Source organism: Tinamus guttatus, unplaced genomic scaffold (genome assembly GCF_059628265.1).
Source record: "Tinamus guttatus ecotype Peru unplaced genomic scaffold, ASM5962826v1 Tinamus_guttatus_pri_ptg000208l, whole genome shotgun sequence".
NCBI lineage: Eukaryota > Metazoa > Chordata > Aves > Tinamiformes > Tinamidae > Tinamus > Tinamus guttatus.
Window position 1 is genome coordinate 3,833,756 of NW_028288742.1, and position 18,039 is coordinate 3,851,794.

Consider the following 18,039-nt stretch of genomic DNA (forward strand, 5'->3'; position numbering starts at 1 on the left):
AAAGTCTCCACTCTTGAAGCATCACTTGAAACAGCTGCCCAAGGCACATTTTTATATTCCAATCTGTAAAGTGATACACCACAGAAAGTGGCATCCAGTTCCTGCTTACTGACCAGCTTGGGGAGGAGTGACGGTCCCTGCTGTATTACAGATATTATTTCAAGTACCAAAGTTTCTCTGTTTTTCCTACTTGCCCACTAAATTCTCCTTAAAAGGTGAGCAAAATCCTGCTTTTCAGTTTTTCTATAAGATTTTTAAACAGTAAAAATATCCATGTATTGTGGCTTTCAGGGAGGCTGGGTATTTGTTTGTAAACATGTATTTCTCCTGAGATATTGTAGTCTAAAAAGTTGTTGTAACATAATGTTGATCAATACATGACATTACAGACTATTTTTTATGCTTTTAAATCTACATTCCAAAAATATACTGAAAGCATGTGCATATTCTTGTTGGTGCAAGAAGCAGTATGCAATACAAATGGACTGAAGAAAGAACAGGCTATTGCCATGTTAAAATCTAAAGAGATTTGTACGGATTTGCATATAACAAACACAGCCAGGATCCTAAGCAGAGAATATGGATTCCCACTCCACATCAGAAAAGTTTCAAAATTAAGTCGTATTTCAGATACTTTTTATATTTTTAAGTTGCTATATTTTTTTAACTTTGAAGAGAATTCTGAATATACAAAATATATATACTTTTCCCAATCTGTCATCATTTTATGCCTTTCTGATAGCTTTTCTTTTCTCTCTCTACCCGTACATTTTCTTTGGGTGTTTAACGGCTCCCTCAGGGCAGGACCAATTATTTATGACATACTTCTCCATGTAAGATTTATTTGGCAAAACTGTTCCTATGGAAACTGCGGTTTTCAAACAGGCTTGTATTAACTTCAAACAATAGGACTGCATATACAATGGAGAATACGTCTTTTATTAGCAGGCATATTCTAATGACTTTGACAAGCAAACTAAAGTGTGCAGAGAAACAAAATGAGTCATATTCCAAACGATCAAGTGGGTGTTCAGTCATCAGCTGATAGCTACAGGGAATTTGAGTAATTCTGCTCATTTTAAGAAAGTCTATTTTGAAAATTTCTTAAAATTTCAAAACAATGCTTTGAAAATTGTAAGTCAGAAATCTGCACTGGAAATTTTAGGGTGGAATGCTATGGAAGAGCAAGAAATGCCTTAGTTATAAAATGCTGGAGGTTTTTATTTTAGAAATATCAAATTTTATGTGTATGAAATGCACATAAAGCTTTGGCACTAAAAAGGCTTTGGTACTAAATAGATTGACAGGTCAGGATGCCACAGACACATTCAATTTCTATGGTTTCAGGATCAAGCTCTGAAAATTGTGTTTTCCCTCTTCACTCTACCTCATCTTTGTCTTCTGATCTTTCTACTTCTCCAGACAAATCGAAGCACAATGCAACTGCAACGTAGCCCATCCAAACAGATTTTTTTTTAATGAAAATGTATATGTATATACACTTATATATATATCTGTTTGGACAAGCAACTTTTTTAAAGTAATTTAAGAAACAACATCATTAATTGTCTTGCTAGGATTTTTAGATCTCTAAAACTGTAATAACTCTCCTAGTTAGGAGTTGGTATGGGCAGACAGAAAGGGATTTTATAGCAATAGGCCCAGTCTAGGCCTACCTCTTCCTTGAAGTCCATGAAGAAGTTAGTGGTTTCAATTTAAAAGTCCCTGCTGACAGCATTGTTGTTTATCTTCTTGTTTATCTTCTGACTCATCTTGTTAAGAGACACTCAGAAAAAAAGAGAAATTCAGCATGCTTTCCTACTAGAAATGCATTCTGTACACTCAAGTGGCCTTTTTGTTATTTAAATTTTTAGTTGAGAGTGCTTCCTTTTTAAAAGGAACTAAATCAGACACAGGCTGAATAAACTCCAAGGCCACAATAAACTGAATTACAGAGTATTAATAGCCCTAGATAAATTTACTTCAGAATTTTCAGGGAAAAAAAAAGAAAAAAGTTCTAAGCTTTTTACATTGCAGCTTCTGAGTATACTGGTACATGTATATGAAAGAAAAAATAAACTAATTTGTCTGTTGAAGTACAGAAATGTAAAATTGCCAATGCAAGAATCAGAATTTGCAAACCCCAAACCACTGACTGATCTTTTTTAAGTAATTCTCACGAGATCAACTGGAACATCTTGGAATTTGCAGCCTTTTGAAAGAGTTATTTTCAACCCTTTTTTTCTACAACAAAGACAACATATTTCTATGGGTCAGCTGAAGGCCTGTTGGTGAAAATTCTCACATTCTTGATAGATCAAGTCATTGGAGTGACTTTCAGGTAGCCTGGTTTGGCAGGTAGCCTTGCTTTGTAGATAGCCTTGGAAAAAAAAAAAAAAAAGGAGTCTATTTATCATCCTGAAAGCCTGTACAAGTTTTGCTTGAATTGTCTGAACTCAGTCAGAAAATGCGCTGTTTGTCTTTCACTTTCAGAGCAGAAGACATTTTACGATATCTATGAGAGACAAAACAATTTCAAATATAAAAATAATTTCAAAAAATTTCAAAAATAATTTCAAACTAATTTCAAAATATTCCCATTGTAGCCAGCATCTCTTATTTTTATTGTATTTTTAAAGACATAACTCTAGAATTTTGTCTGCTGTGTTCATAGGAAAATCTTCAATCCCTTGGGGCAACACTGAAAAAACAGGTCAGCACATCTCAAGGCAGATGGATTAATTTTCATAATAATGATTTGTGGTGTGAGTAATTATTTTTAGTGTGAAAAAAATTTCCTTATTCATACTTTTAAGTTACAGTACAAGATTTAAGTAACAAGAAAACTGAAGAAAAAAAATTGAAGTATGTATTAATTACCCTTAAACAAAACAAGAACAAAGGCATTTAAATTCATTTTCCAGGTGTGCTTGTTATACCCAGGGCTGCAGGCATGTAACTAGCAACAGGACTCTGCGGTTTGCTGGTGACAAGGGATTTTCAAAAAGGCCAATGACCCCATTATTTTCCTGTAATTTAGGGTTATTATCCTGGTTCATTGGTTGGGATATTTATCCTTCTTTCCTTCTGAAAATCTCACTTTGGATCTACTTGGAGCAACTTATAGTTGGATCAAACAAAATTATCTAAATGAAGTGTGGGATTTGGGAACCTAAAAATTTTTTTAATCCCTAAATGCACCACTAGGCAGTGTGTTCAGTGTGAAAAGCTAAATACCACGCTGCTGACACTTAAATGTATTGACAGCTCTTTTTTTTAACATTGGCACATTTTCCAGCAACTGCATGTTTGCCTTTGAACATTTATAAAACTACCTAAATGCTGCATTAACCATCACCAGCAAGATTCAATTCGTATCTATGATTCACAAAGCAGCATTTTCCAGTTTTATTGTACGTGACCTTGATCCTCTCAGACTGCTCTGAGAATTGTAGCTTTTCCTACAATTCTGCCTCATGGTGGTCACAGCTGCCAGCCCTACTCTCTTTGTGTCATCCAGGCCAGCAGTCTGAGAGAAAAGCACTTTTTCCACAGGGAAAAGCAGTAAACCAGGACATTGGAGCCTCCAGTTCCAGTCCTTCCCTTTGCCCAATTTACAACAGGGATCTGAATATACAAATATCACTCCTCAAAGAATTCTCCCATTGTTCAAGGTTTGGAATAGGCATTTTTTCCTCTCCTGTTTTGTCTCTTTGTTAATATACTTCTATATTCATTGGAGAAGGGATTTTCACTGAAGTGGCCCAGGTAAATACCAGTGATATCACATTTTTGAATCACTCTTTTCCTATCCAGTCAATTTTTAGACTTACACTTGAGAGAACAGGGACAGCAGCCATTATTCTTTTTATCTTTTCTGGGGGGAAAAAAAAAAAAAAAAGGTTTGACTCAAATTAGACTCTTCAGTTGATGAAAGGGCTTATGGCTGGGAAAGAGGTGTGTTTCTATCCAGTCCAAAACTAGAAACATCAGTCTTTTTGATAGAAAAATTTCTCAGTCCCCATTCCTGTCTGTTTGCCTACAAGTTGTGAATACTCTCCATGATTCTGCAGCCAGCTTGTTGGCTTCTGTGCGTCTGCTTTTACAGGCAGGCAGGGCTCTCTAAGTAATGAATGGAATGCCAAATCTGAGCTACAAATTCCCATAGGCAGCCAGGTGCCCATAATTTGTCATCTCTGTATTCAATAGTGTAGTTTCTAATTCTGCTCTATGAACAATATGCTGCCATATTTCTCAGACTGAATGAAAAAGATTTGCTGATTTTTTTTGTATGATAAAATAAACAGAGATAATCATGGAGCAAATAACCCTGGAAAACATCTTCAGACATCTATGAAGAACAAATAGGTGATTGCGAGCAGGCAGTGTGGATTCATGAAGGGGAAATCACATCTTACCAAACTGACAGCATTTTATGATGATTTGACTGGATTAGTGGATAAAGGCAATACAGTGAAGACTGTTTATTGTTATGCTAGCAAATTTTTTGAAGCAGTCTCCCATAATATTCCACCAACAAATTGATGAAATGCAGATCAGACAAGTGGTCAGTGAAGTGGATTGAAAAACTTCAAGAGGGTTGTGATCAATGGCACAAAGTTTGTGATCAATGGCACAAAGTTTGTCTGGAGACCAGTCACTAGTAGTCTTCCCCAGGGGCTGATACTCGGCCAATCCTGCTTAATTTCTTCTTTCGTGACCTAGATGATGGGACAGAATACACTCTCAGCAAGTTTGCAAATGATATGAAACTAGGAGGAGTGATTGATACATCAGAGAGTTGTCCTGTCTTTCAGAGGGACCTTAAAAGGTTGGAGAAATGGGCAGAGAGGAACTAAGTTCCAAGTCCTGCTGCTGGGGAGGGAAAACTCCAGGTTTCAGTATAGGCTGGGGACCAATGGACTGGAAAGGCCCTGAGAGTAATGACGGACACAAGTTGAATATGAGCCAGCAAAACATGTGGTGAGGGGTGATCCTTCCCCCCTGGTGAGGCCACATCTGGAGCCCAGGGTCCAGCTGGGCGAGGACAGTACAAGAATAGCATGAGAGAGTACTGTACAAGAGAGACAGGGAGTTACTGTAGTGAGTCTAGAGAAAAGGCACGAAGATGATGAAGGGGCTAGAGCATGTGTCGCATGAGGAGAGGCTGAGAGACTGGGCCTGGAGAAGAGAAGGCTCAGAAAGGATCTTATCAGTGGGAATAAACAAGTGACAGAGGGGATTAAGTGTCCCCTCTCACTAGTGCCTCATAATCAGACAAGGGAAAAAGGTCACAAGTGAAATTAAGAATTTCCCTTTAAATAGAAGATTATTTTTTATTCAGAGTGTGGTCAAAGTGAAGAACAGGTTACCCAGAAAGACTGTGGGTTGTGATTTAAAAACTGAACAGGCAACATATCCTGGTTGATGCAGCCTTATCTCCAGAGGCCCCTTCTAATGTCAGTGGTTCTACGAGCTCTGTAAATCTTTTATTTAAACAAGATCTAGTCCAATATATGAATAAATATAGGAATCCAAGAAGAGATCAGTCAACTTATCTTTCTCCTTGGAGTGGAGAATTAGCAGAAAAGTAAATCTTGATTTTTGCTAGCACTGTATTTAAATTTTAGTTCTAAATTTCAGGTATCTGAAGAGACAAAAAGAATACTGGGTTCATTACTCTGAAAATTATTCCTTAGTAGAAAACACTTCAGAAAAAAAGAGTAAACTATTTTAGTTTTAGAAAACTGTTTCTTTGAGGTGGCACACCAATTTTTTTCCTAGCACATACCAATCTAATAAAAGTCAAATTTAATACCTTGAACCGTGTATTATTTTAATCTTGAAAAATTACAAGTTAGTATAAATCTAATATACAACCCCTCTATTTATTCTGTATTTAGAGAGTGAAATTCTGCAGTTCTCCAAAGAATTAGTGTGATTCCTTTACTTCCATATAGAGTTTATATCTTATATGATATTTCTTATTTACAGAGTTATTAATTATATTATTTAAATATATACAGAATGTACTATTCACCTACTAGTTCCATGCTGGTCAACTAAAAAAACAAGTGATTATCACTAGTTTCATTTAAATTTCTAGATGATTTTTATATACTCCATGAGAAAGCTCTATCTTCACCAAGTATGTATCCCTCAGTGGCTTGTCTGCTACAACAAGATATTGTATTTTATAGTATCTTTGTGCTACAATAATGATCTTTCTAACCATTCCAGACCAAAACCTCCAATCTACTAAATAAATATATGTGTGAGGAGCACACAGCCTCTTGCTGCTTGCAGAGAGAGAAGCAGCAAGGCTATATTCTTACACATGGTAAAACTTCAGGACAAAAAGTGTTCATTTCTATACTGCTAACTAGATTTCTTGTACATTTGATCCAATAATTTCCAGTTCTTTGTCTTGAGTACTCATGCTTGCTCAAACTGAACCATGATTTTTACAGTTAGAACTAACTAATATCAGCATTGAAACCTGACTAGAAGATACACTCTGTCTTTCTGCTAATATTTACCTGATTTGATTTTAAAAATTCCAGTCAGAGTTCACCACTCAAAGACATTACAGCATTATTTGCTTTTTTTGTCTTGTTTGTTTGTTTTTTAAGAAATCATTAGTTAATAAAACTCTACTAACTCTTCCATTCATTTCAATATTGAGGCAAGAACTGGGAAAATGTAAAATGTAAAATTAAGAGACTAAGTGAATCAAAAATATAAGCCATCCTAGGAACATTTTCAAATCTTTTGGGAAAATAAGGTCAATTTTGCGTAACCATTTGGATAATTTTAATCTTTAATGGCATCTAGAACCAACAGAGGTATTTCCTTTATTTTTAGACATGCTAATGGAAATAAAATGGAAATAAAGTCTTGTAACGTAAGCACAAAATTATTGGACTAAATCAATAAATGAGAATATAAAACTCAGAAATTTATGCCCGTTATCCAAGCTAACAGAATATGCAAGATATATGTATGGCATAGAAATAAATGAAGGATCAAAATCTCTCTTCAGTTACACCCATAAAATTTTAATGATTATATTTGGGCTACATTCTTTAAAAACTACCTTCTTAGCCATTTAAAGTGGTGTTTTTATAGTAGACTAATACAGTTATAAATACAGTTCTCTGACCTGAAATGATCTCTTTAAACTTACTATTTCATACTTTAGAAAATGAATATTTACAGATTTTAAGTGCATGGGCCAAAGTCAAGGAGACACATTTATAAACTGTAAACCATCAGAAGTCTATTTCACATTTAATTGTCAAGGTAGGCAAACCACTTCTAGAAAAGCACAAGAAAACAGAGATTCTTCTCCTTATGAAAACCTACTTCAGAGAACATTTTTGTTTCCTGATTCTGTTCAGGGAGGGTGATACACACTGTAGAGCTCCATTTTGCAATCAGATCCATGATATATGCTGTAGCAAATAGAGAAACAGGATTTTCGTAAGCAATTTTGATTTCTATTCTGAACAGAATGTCAAGTAAAATAGCCTGCATAAACCAAGGCAGTGTATCCTAAGGTCCTACCAGAAAACTCTCCAAATCTGTACAGTGACTGGAAGACAAAAATCTGAAAATACAACTTTTTCAAGAAAAAGCTTTGTGGCATAGTGCCTATACTAAGATTAATCCTACCTGTGCATCATCAGTCACTTCCATACATGCTCCCGCCTGTTTTTGTCTTTTGCAAGAGCGTGTTTGAAGCTATCGGCTTGTCTCTCTCCGCTGCTTTATCATATTCTTCTGTTCCTTGATCAGTTTTACAAAGTCTTATTCCTTGAAATATACCGGAGGGCAAAAAGGCGGAAATGAGTTTCCACATCTCTCAGAAACTTTAGCCTTGGAGTTTCCACAAATCTCTCTCCTGTCCTCAGGAGTCTGGGAGGCTTAGTAAGAATCCTTTTTCTAAGGATTCTGCTGTTGGATCCCTAAAAACTAAACTTTGGATATTTCTAGGCCTTTCCGCTCTTCCTTTCTTCTCTGTGAGGTTGGGAAAATGAAGAAAAATAGAGACAGATAATGCTTAAAAAAATGAGAAGCACTGGCTGATTTAGAAAGTGAAGAGCCCTGTCCTTACAGCTTTTTCAGAAAAATTTAAACTATTAAGACAACAATTCTGAAAATTCTTCATTTTAAGATTTCTTAAGATCATTTCTCAATTTAACCTTCTATTTCATCAGAAGAAATATTTAGTGCTATATGTGTCTTATTATGCTAAAAAAATGGGAGTTGATCATAATTGTCCTGTATCAAATAACACTTAAGGCTCATTGTCTTTAAAGGAGTGGGGGGACAACATGGAAGACTGGGTAAAGAAAGAAAAAGTCTTATTTGTAAAAGTAAATTATTAGGAAAATTAGAGGTTTCCTAGTACTTTTGACAGGAGCAATCTTATATATTTCTATAGATTCTACCAGCAGCTGGTGCTTGTCACTCCCTGTCCTTTTGTAGCCCTGATCAGATGAACACATATGTGCACTTGGAGAGGCTCCCCACCACCCTCTCTTACCTGCCTGCTCAACGTTTTTTTCACTCACAGCTTGACAGCACACACGGGCTATATTCTCCATTCAGCCTGCATTAGATGTAGAGGTCAAGCCCAGAAGAATTAAAATCAAAACTTGGAAAAACAGGCTTTTGCTATTTTTCCTACATTTATTCACACGTCTTACCTATCCCATGAGAGAATTAAAACACAGACAAGGAATCCAGTTATTTTTACACACTAGGCTATGACCAGCTGATCAAACCATGCTTGTTTCATTCCCTTTCTCTGAACAGGTACGCTTGCTGTTCTCACTGGTTAGTTTTAAATGTTGACCTGATTTTTGATTCAGAATTGTCCTTTCCCCTTTCTAATTTGTTATTTTGTTTTTATTTAAAAATAACCCCTATTAGGCAGGAACCCCTAAATCAACCTTGCTGAAAGGGTAATTTGTATGACCTGGACCTTTTGTTCTTGTGTGGTTGCCTATCACTACATGCAATACTAAAAATAGCTTTCTTCAGTAGGCCAAATAATTTTATATAATATATGAAAACTGTCATCATGTAGGTTTAATGATAAGTTCTATCAACGTTTTCTGTTTTTTGAAATTAAGTCAGAAAGGGAGCAATTACCTTTTAACTTCTTTATTGAAACAGCTCTTACACCCATGTAGCTCTGGAGATTTGCCTTTACCGGAATCCTGAATAAATAAGCATCAGCAGTAGAATGTTAAAAGAAGACAAAGAAGGGAAAAATAAAGGGATTTAAAATCATGGCATGAAAGTAGGAAACTTTAATTTGCAGTTGATGCCATCGATGTGAGCCCTGTTTGTCTGGGAACAATACATAATACTGCAAAAAATGTTTAATGGCTGTCTTAAATTTCAGTTAGTTTGGTCAGTGTTGCTGTGGGCTCATTTTTGTAAGATGGTGGGATATTATTCTGTCAGGTTTATTGAAATTTTTTCCGTAGAGTCTCCATCTTGTGCTTTTCATTAAGAACAATGTTATCTTCAAAGTAATACATTTAAGCTCTTCCTATAGGTTGCACTAATTTTTCTTTTTATGGAGCATTTCAAATGAAATCAAATCAATTTTCTAAACTGTCTATGTTTTCAATCTTTTGTTCTCTGTGAAAAAGTGACCTAGTACAAATTTTAATTACTGCTTTTGCATCTTTCAACAATGTGTTTGGTGTTTTTTCCTCATTTTCATCTGGAATACAGAAAATTGGTTTTCTGTGGATATTCCAAATGATTGCCTCTGCTGAAGGGATTTTGTTTTATCTCAGCAAATCTTCACTGTGCGTCATATGTGGCAGGCATAAACAGAGTTTGGATTTTTCTTTCATATTTGGGAATATTTTAAAGAGCAATAAAAATATCTTCTAGCTTTTTTATTTAATTTCAGGTGTTGCCTGAGTGTAAAAATAACCCTAGGCGAATAATAGGAGATCATTTGCCCATTATATTTTCACTGAGCTTTTTCACTAATCAGTCTTATTCTGAAGTATAAAACACATGATTGTTTGTCTGGTGATGTTTTGCCAACAAACAAAACTGTATAAAGAATGAAGAGGTACATATATATATATATACATGTGAGCTTAATTTTAACTCCTCAGAAAAAGTTCTAGAATAAAGAATTGAACTGACCATTTAGAAGTGATGGAAAGTAAATAGGGAATTGGGTAAAAGCCAATGTGGATTTTTGCACAAACTGTGTTAAACTGATCTAATTTCCTCTGGAAGCACAGAAAGAGGACTGGCTCTTACACAGAAGAACTGCAATAAATGTCATCTACTTTTACAGTAGAAAAACTTCTGATATAGTGCACATGATGTTATTATAAGCAAATACGGAAACGTAGTCTGTATGGGTATGTTGTAGGTCACTTCAAAGGTGGTGTTCCTATCACCTTCTGTTTTGATTATCTGCATATTTTTTGCAAATGTTGAACAAATCCAATTTCACACTCGATACTGCTTCTGATTTTAACAATGAGCCATTGGTAGGTGCTTTGGGGTGCCTTTAATTTCTCTACATTGAAGTTAAGAGCTAGAATTCATACTAATCTTGGCAATTTGCTTTGAAAAAGTCATATGCTACTCAAGAACATGACAGTTGTACAAAGTGAATAACCTGCCAGGCAAATACAGATCAAGGATCAACTAGGGTCTGAGATGTTGAATAGGAAGTGAAGAGGGATCAATGATGTCACCTTCTACTGCGAAAGACAAGAACTGTACTCAGATGCATAAACAGGAATGTTGTATGGAAAATTAGTGAAATAATTCTTCCTTACTTGGCATCAGAAAGGCTTCAGCTGGAGTTCAGTAGACAATTTTGGATGCTTCACTGGAAGTAGGATTTATACTGATCCACACCAATTAGAGAAGGCCCATAGGTAAGGATGATTAAAGGTCTAGAAAAAGTGATACTAGAGGAAATCTTGAGGTTTATCTTCTGGAAAATATTTTAAGAGCGATGATAAAGCCCTGGAATAGACTGGTAGTATAAGCCCAGGACTTCCCACCATTAAAGATCTTTTCCTGATCACCTTGATCCCGCTGTCCTAGTGTGGCAGGAACAAAGGAATCAAAAGGAGGTCACAGCAGTTCAGCACGAGCCTGAGAACTGACTCAGGGCTGCAGCTGCAAGAGAGGGAAACAGCACCTATTTGGCTGTTGGAGGTATGGACAGTGTAATAAACATCCATTGCTAGACACTAGCTGACCTGCCATTGCCAAGTCTAAAGTGATCCAGTCAGATTATGTTACTTATGTTAATGAACAATATGGATGGTAGATGAATGAAAACACCCTATCAATGCAGACAAAATGTCACAGAGGCTTATTTGAGCTTCATCATCAAGTCATCTTGCTGGGCATGAATCTCCATGTACTCTTGTTTCTCACCATCTTCTTAGTAATTAGTCCTTATAGCTTTTCTTTGAGGAGAGCATTCCCTCTTGTTAACATAGGAAAAATAACAAATATCTACTAATGCAGCCTTTTAGTTGCATAAAGTTCAATTAGACGATAGCATGAAAGTATTTTTTTTTTCTCCAGAAAGCTGGACAGACTGTTAACTGAAAAATCTGATGCTGCAGGTATATTATTGCGTAGCGTATGGGAAAAAAAATGTATTTGTCAAGCAACTATTTATGCTTTTGTTTAAAAGGGAGGTGGAGAAAATAACCTTTCAGTAGTTTATTCTTCTAAACTTTTCGAAGTTCCAACATTTTTCAATTCCCTGAGCAAGGTCCCCAGAACTTATTTTAAAGCTTTTAATAGAGGTTTTAGGACTCTCAGAGATGGAAACCTTTCTCTATTACTGAAGCTGTATTTCTTAGCTGACAAGTGGAGAGTCTCATCACCTGTGGAGGCAGCAACTGGGACAAGATTAATTAGCAAAGCTGAGAAGGTTGTTGTGCCTGAGCCTGCAAGACAAAAGGAATAAAAAAATCCTCATTCTCAGACCAGACTTCAGTCTAAACATAAATAATATATATACTTTTTTCTTCCCATACGACTGAGACTGAAGTTTCACTTTCATATTCAGGGGTGATATATCTATTTTAGATATAGAGGAATAGGAGAACATGAGTGATATTTAACTACATAAAAGTTAGAGATGGGCTATAATATTTTTTCCAAGACAGTTCTCACATTTACTGACACAAACTTAGAGTTACTTATGTAAGAAAACTGCAGTTCTTGTGTGGGTTATCTATGACTACATCTATCAACCTGATATACTCTCAATTTAGGAGCTGAATTTTACCTCATATGTCTTGTAAAATAGAACTAAATTTCATCCTACACTAAAGAGACAGTCAATCTAATGAGAATGAAGAACCTCTCAGCCTTTGTCAAATAAGGTGTGCATCGAGCTAGCAGAATTAATGCTGAGTTAATGCTTAGGTTATCCTAACAGGTTTTTCCTTATTTTTTTACGCAAAAAAAGACTTAGATGAATATTTCTACCCTAATCGCGAGGTTCTCAGCTATAGCAATGTTGTTCTCACACAGAACTAGGTACTGCAGCACAGGTTACTTGGTTGCTGATGTAATCCCGGTATGACCTGTATTTAGCTTCTCTAAAGCCACAGAAAGGGTGAAGCAACATAGGCTAGCAGCGGCGGTGGTAGTTTGCTGCAAAGACTCTGGGAGAGGGACTTTGTGCAGGCTGGACGGGGAGTAACAGTGGCTGCAGTGTGTCCACAGCAGCTGGAAAAAAAAAAGAGAATTACTCCAGAAAAAGAATGGCTATGCCCTGGAGGTAGTAAGATATGGACCAGGGTAGTACAAGGGAAAAGGTTCTGAGTGGCAAAATGTTCCTTTTTGGCTCTGAATCATCTGATATGGAGGCATCCAGTTCAGCCACAAATATTTTTATTCTATGTACTGAGAGACGTCCTGTTACCAGGCCAGCTGGAATTTATCTCTGTAGTCTGCGGCCTGACGGTAGTGGTTGCAGCTAAACAGTAAGTTGGAGAAGTTCCTTGGTTGTCCTGATATAGGAAAAGTAGGATGCTGTTTCACAGCAAGAAGAAATAGAGTGTAGATTTGTATTCCTAGTCTATGTTAGGTTAGTTTTCTTTGTTTGCTTCATTGTTCCTTTATTTGTTTTGTTTGTTTTTGTTGCTCCTGAATAGTGCTCTGGATAAGGCAGGATGGTTAAAGAGAAATGCCTGCCAGCTACCTTCTCATTTTCAGTACGCACTTCCTATTCTAGGCATTCTCAGGTAATAGTCCACCTGGACAGGACTAAATCACTGAGGACTTCTTGTCTCTTATTTTTTGTACAGGTCCCTCTGTCCTTTCACTGAAAAAAAAAAAAAAGATCAGGAACAGAATGTGGAGAAAGTAAACTTTGCATGGCCATGGAGAAGAACTGGGCTCCTCATTTATATGAGAAACTTTTCCTCAGTAGGTCCCAAGGAAACACTGCTCTACTAGGCTGTGAAATAGCTTCTCAAGGGAAGGAACAGAAATCCTATTGCGTGAAACAATTGTAAATTGAACTGAATGGAGCACTTTCTATAGGGAATAGTTTTTTATGATCAATAGGATAAGTAAGATGAACTTGAGGGTCTTTTCTGTGTCTTCTGTCTGTGATTCTATGAAAAGGAAAGGGACCTGAGAAGAGGCTTAAAAAAGGCACACAAATGGACATCCCACAGAGAATTCGGAAATGAACCTTTCTGCAACACAAGATAATGCAATGAAAATTGAGGAAAGAGATTTATACTCAATATTCAGAAGATATTTTGCTCTTAAAGAGGGCCTACTCCTAAGAAATAGGCTGTCAAAGAAAATTGTAGAAGTTAAGAACCTCAAAGGATTTAAAACCAAAATTGATGAATATCTAAGCTAGTGCATACCTGAGAGAGGAGCTAGTTCAGTGGAAAGCTAAGGTCTACAGTTATTTTTTTGATTGCCAATGCACTTGTCCTAATATCTTCCCAATCAAGTGTTATCTTGGTAGGTATTTGATTGTCTCTAATTTTAAGGATATTTTTTTAAGCTTCAAAGTTATACAAAAGGCATAAAATTGCTTTTGTGAACAGTAAAAGTTACATTGAAGAAGATATATTATATCATGGTGAGGGTTCCTAATCCAATTTGACATCTGTGAGGTTGAATATAAGCTCCTGGGTGCTGAAGTTAATAGCGCTGACGCAAGTACCTGTGAAACGATTGCTGTTTTCTTTGGACCAAATTACTGGCTGCTGTTTATATTGTCTCTAAATTTCTTTTACAGTTATGTTCCTTTCACTCATCCCCTGATGTGTACATTATGTCAACTTCAGCTCAACATGCCAAATTCAGAAGTGGTGTGAAAGAAGAGGATAAAGCTCAGATATCTGTGTGCTGCCGTGGACTTGAAACAGCAGCACTCAAAGAGGATCTGCCTTTAAGATTCTTGGCTGGAGCCCTGTATGCACAGATACATTTAGTTGAAAATATAATTTTCACACAACATGATTATTTTCATATCTTTGCTGTCTGCATCACTAGCTAAAATGAACTTAAAGTATCCCAATGCAATATTTCTGCAAAGGGTTTACCATAGAGAAAAGAGAAGAGAAGAAAAAGCCCTGCTTGAACTGCATGTGCCCCTTTAACAAATGCAGCGGTAGATCATAATCCATAACCTGGATTATTGGAGTACTGTTTTCTCCTAGTGCTTCTATCTGCAAGAGTAATTTTGCAAGATGATTTTATAATTTGTGTTTGTTATCTCCTGGAGCCCACAGAAGTTAATAATCTTGTAGGCTTTAGTAGTTTTTTCATCTGACCTTAGGGCTCTCTGTGAGAAAATCCACAGCTTCCCCATAAAACCAGGGCAATGCTAGCCCAAGGAACAGTAGGCAAAAAAAAAAAAAAAAAGAGAAAAACTGTGACATTATATTAACACATTATTGTTTATGAAATTGCCATGACAAAAAAAAGAAAAGAAAAAATGAAATCACAAAAGTGTTTGCATCACAAAGCTCGTGTCTACAGTGTGTCTTCTGAGTTACGTGTTATAAATTCCCTTATTTTAAAATTGTTAAAGTCTGCAGAATGTCACATTTCCCCTGGACCCGGAGATCTAGACTTAGTATCTCACAGGCGATAAAAAAGTAATTATTGAAGATCATCCTTTCCCAGACAAGTGCTGTGGACTGTTCAGCCGCTAATTTACAATTTAAGATGGTAACAAAAAATGCTTATTTAAATTCATTACTATAAAAAAGAGAACTCTTTTCTTTTTTCCATTTGTGTTTTTTTTTAATTATGCAGTTTAATTGTATTTGTTAATATGCTGCACCTGGAGTATTGTGTGCAGTTCTGAGCTCCCCAGTATAAGAGGGATGTGGAGCTTCTAGAAAGGATCCAGTGCAGAGCAACGAAGATGATGGGGAAGAGAAGACTGAGAGGGGATCTGATCAATATATATAAGTACCTGAGGAGAGAATGGAGGAAGGATGGGGCCAAACTCTCCTCAGTAGTGTCTAATGGGTACAAATTGAAACCCAGCAAGTTCCACTTCAATGTGAGGAAGAACTTCTTTCCTGTGAGGGTGACAGAGCACTGGAACAGGCCGCCCAGAGAGGTTGTGGACTCTCCTTCTCTGGAGATCTTCAAAACCCGCTTGGACGCAGTCCTGTGCCACGTGCTCTAGGTGACCCTGCGTGTGCAGGGGGGTTGGACTAGATGACCTCTAGAGGTCCCTTCCAACCTTAACCATTCTGTGATTCCAAAGAATCAAACTTAAAATCAGAGCTCTTTATTGATTTAGTTGCCTATAGTTAGTTTTGGAAGCAGGTAGTGAATGAACCTGCTATTAGACTTGTATTCTTACAATGAACTATATGCCATTTGAGAACAGGAAAATATTTTTCCTTTTGTGTGACTTTTTTTCTCTTTTACTATGTGTACTAAAAGCAGCAAACTCTTCATAGTGTTAAAGACACAATTTATTTTCAAATGATCAGTTTTTCTTCTGGTGTAAATCAGTGAATTGACAACAGTTTAGTGCTGCTAATTTACAGCATCTGAGATTCTCTTTTATGTTGTGACCTTTTTCCACTCTTTTCCATCTACTTCACACAGCATTCCTGAAAAGTCACGAAGGGCCAGATTAGCATTGTTATTTTGGTCCCCCTATTCTGTTCAAATCAGTGATGTGATTTACATTCCTAACTGCCTTCGAGAAGCCAAGACTGAAGGGTACAGCAACGTGAATGATCCTAGTTTAAATTTTAATGTAGTTTCTTTCAGTTCCTTAGTGAAAATGAAAAAGGAAGGAAGGAAGGAAGGAAGGAAGGAAGGAAGGAAGGAAGGAAGGAAGGAAGGAAGGAAGGAAGGAAGGAAGGAAGGAAGGAAGGAAGGAAGGAAGGAAGGAAGGAAGGAAGGAAGGAAGGAAGGAAGGAAGGAAGGAAGGAAGGAAGGAAGGAAGGAAGGAAGGAAGGAAGGAAGGAAGGAAGGAAGCATTTGAAAAATGTTTTCTTTGTATCCTTGCTCTTTGGTACTTTTAATATGATGGAAATATTGCACAACAAGGAACTCTCAGATAATCCCCTGTCATTTTGGCTGTGAATTTAGAAGCATTCATGTATCAATACTTCAGGCTTACTTTGTTTCTGTAATGTCTACTCTTCATGGCTCACTGAAATGCTATGTGCTACAGTGGTAACAACCTATAGTTCTGTAGAAGTCAGCAGGAATCGTTTCAGATACAAAAAAAAAAAATCAAAAAAAAATCAGTAATGCTCACTTAGCTCGTCTTAAACATAAAAAGTCAATCTCATTATCCACTGAGCTGTTACTTTTCATAGATCTATAATACCTCCCATTCTCACCTTTCAAGTACAGTAATGGATTAAGAGAGCCTAAAATGCAACCACTAATGAAAACCACAAAGATATTATGTAATGCTTATTACTACTCATCTACAGAGATAAGGGAAATGTATCATGCATGCTGCCAACAAAAATAGAATCGGTATTTGTCAAAGATGATTGCTAACTCACGGTCATCTAGGATTTATATATCCCCCTGAAGCATGTGTAGGGAATCTGAGAAAGTTGTCACTCAAGGTCTTTTGTAAATAAAAGATCTTTTGCAGGACACATTTTTGTAATGATCTTCATTTGTAAAAACACACAAAGCTGTGCCAATGGCTCTTGCATTTCCTGTTCAGTCACTGAGAGCACTTTGCAGCTTTTAGCCTGATACATGGAGTCTATTAAAAGCAACCCCAACCATATAGCCTGAAGATGGGGAAAATATTGTGGGGGTGAAATTGCTTATTACAGAAACTGTCAATCCTTTTGACCTTCTAATTAAGTTATCTGTTGATTTCAGCGATTCGTAGCTGTCCTTTTTTGGATGTTTGGTGAACTAAGTGAAGGATGTAGAAAGGTTGAACAAACTTCTGTGAAAGCCGTAGGTTCACATCGATACAATATGGAGGCAGTAAGTCTCCCAGCAAAGGCCATCAAAAAAAAAAAAAAAAAAAAAAAAGTGGAATCACTTGAAATCAACTGATGATTGTAACTAACACATACAAAATCTGGATTTTCCAGATTTGAAAATCATCTCATAAGTTTCACGTTTAAATGAAGTCCTTTTAATGAAAAATAAAAGTTACTGAAGACCTGTTGTGTGAATTTTTTCTAATGTTTTAAAGGAATTCTGCTTTTTTATGATAGTGTTTGGCTCTTGCTCTATAAATTCCACTTGTGTAGCAGGCTAAGGATGATGAATGAGGCATTGATATGAGCCACTCATCAGCAGATGTTGAAATATCACTCTCCCAGTGTTCCAACATAATTAAATAGATAGGTACTGGAATGCTCTTATTACAAATCTGTTTAGACTGCAGACAATATAGATGAAATATATCCATGCTTACTTTGTTCATTCTATAAAAAAGTCTAAAAGTCCTTTTACTTGTAATGAAACAGATTTAAATAATCTATCAGTAGAACCAAACTTACCCTAACCTAATTGTTA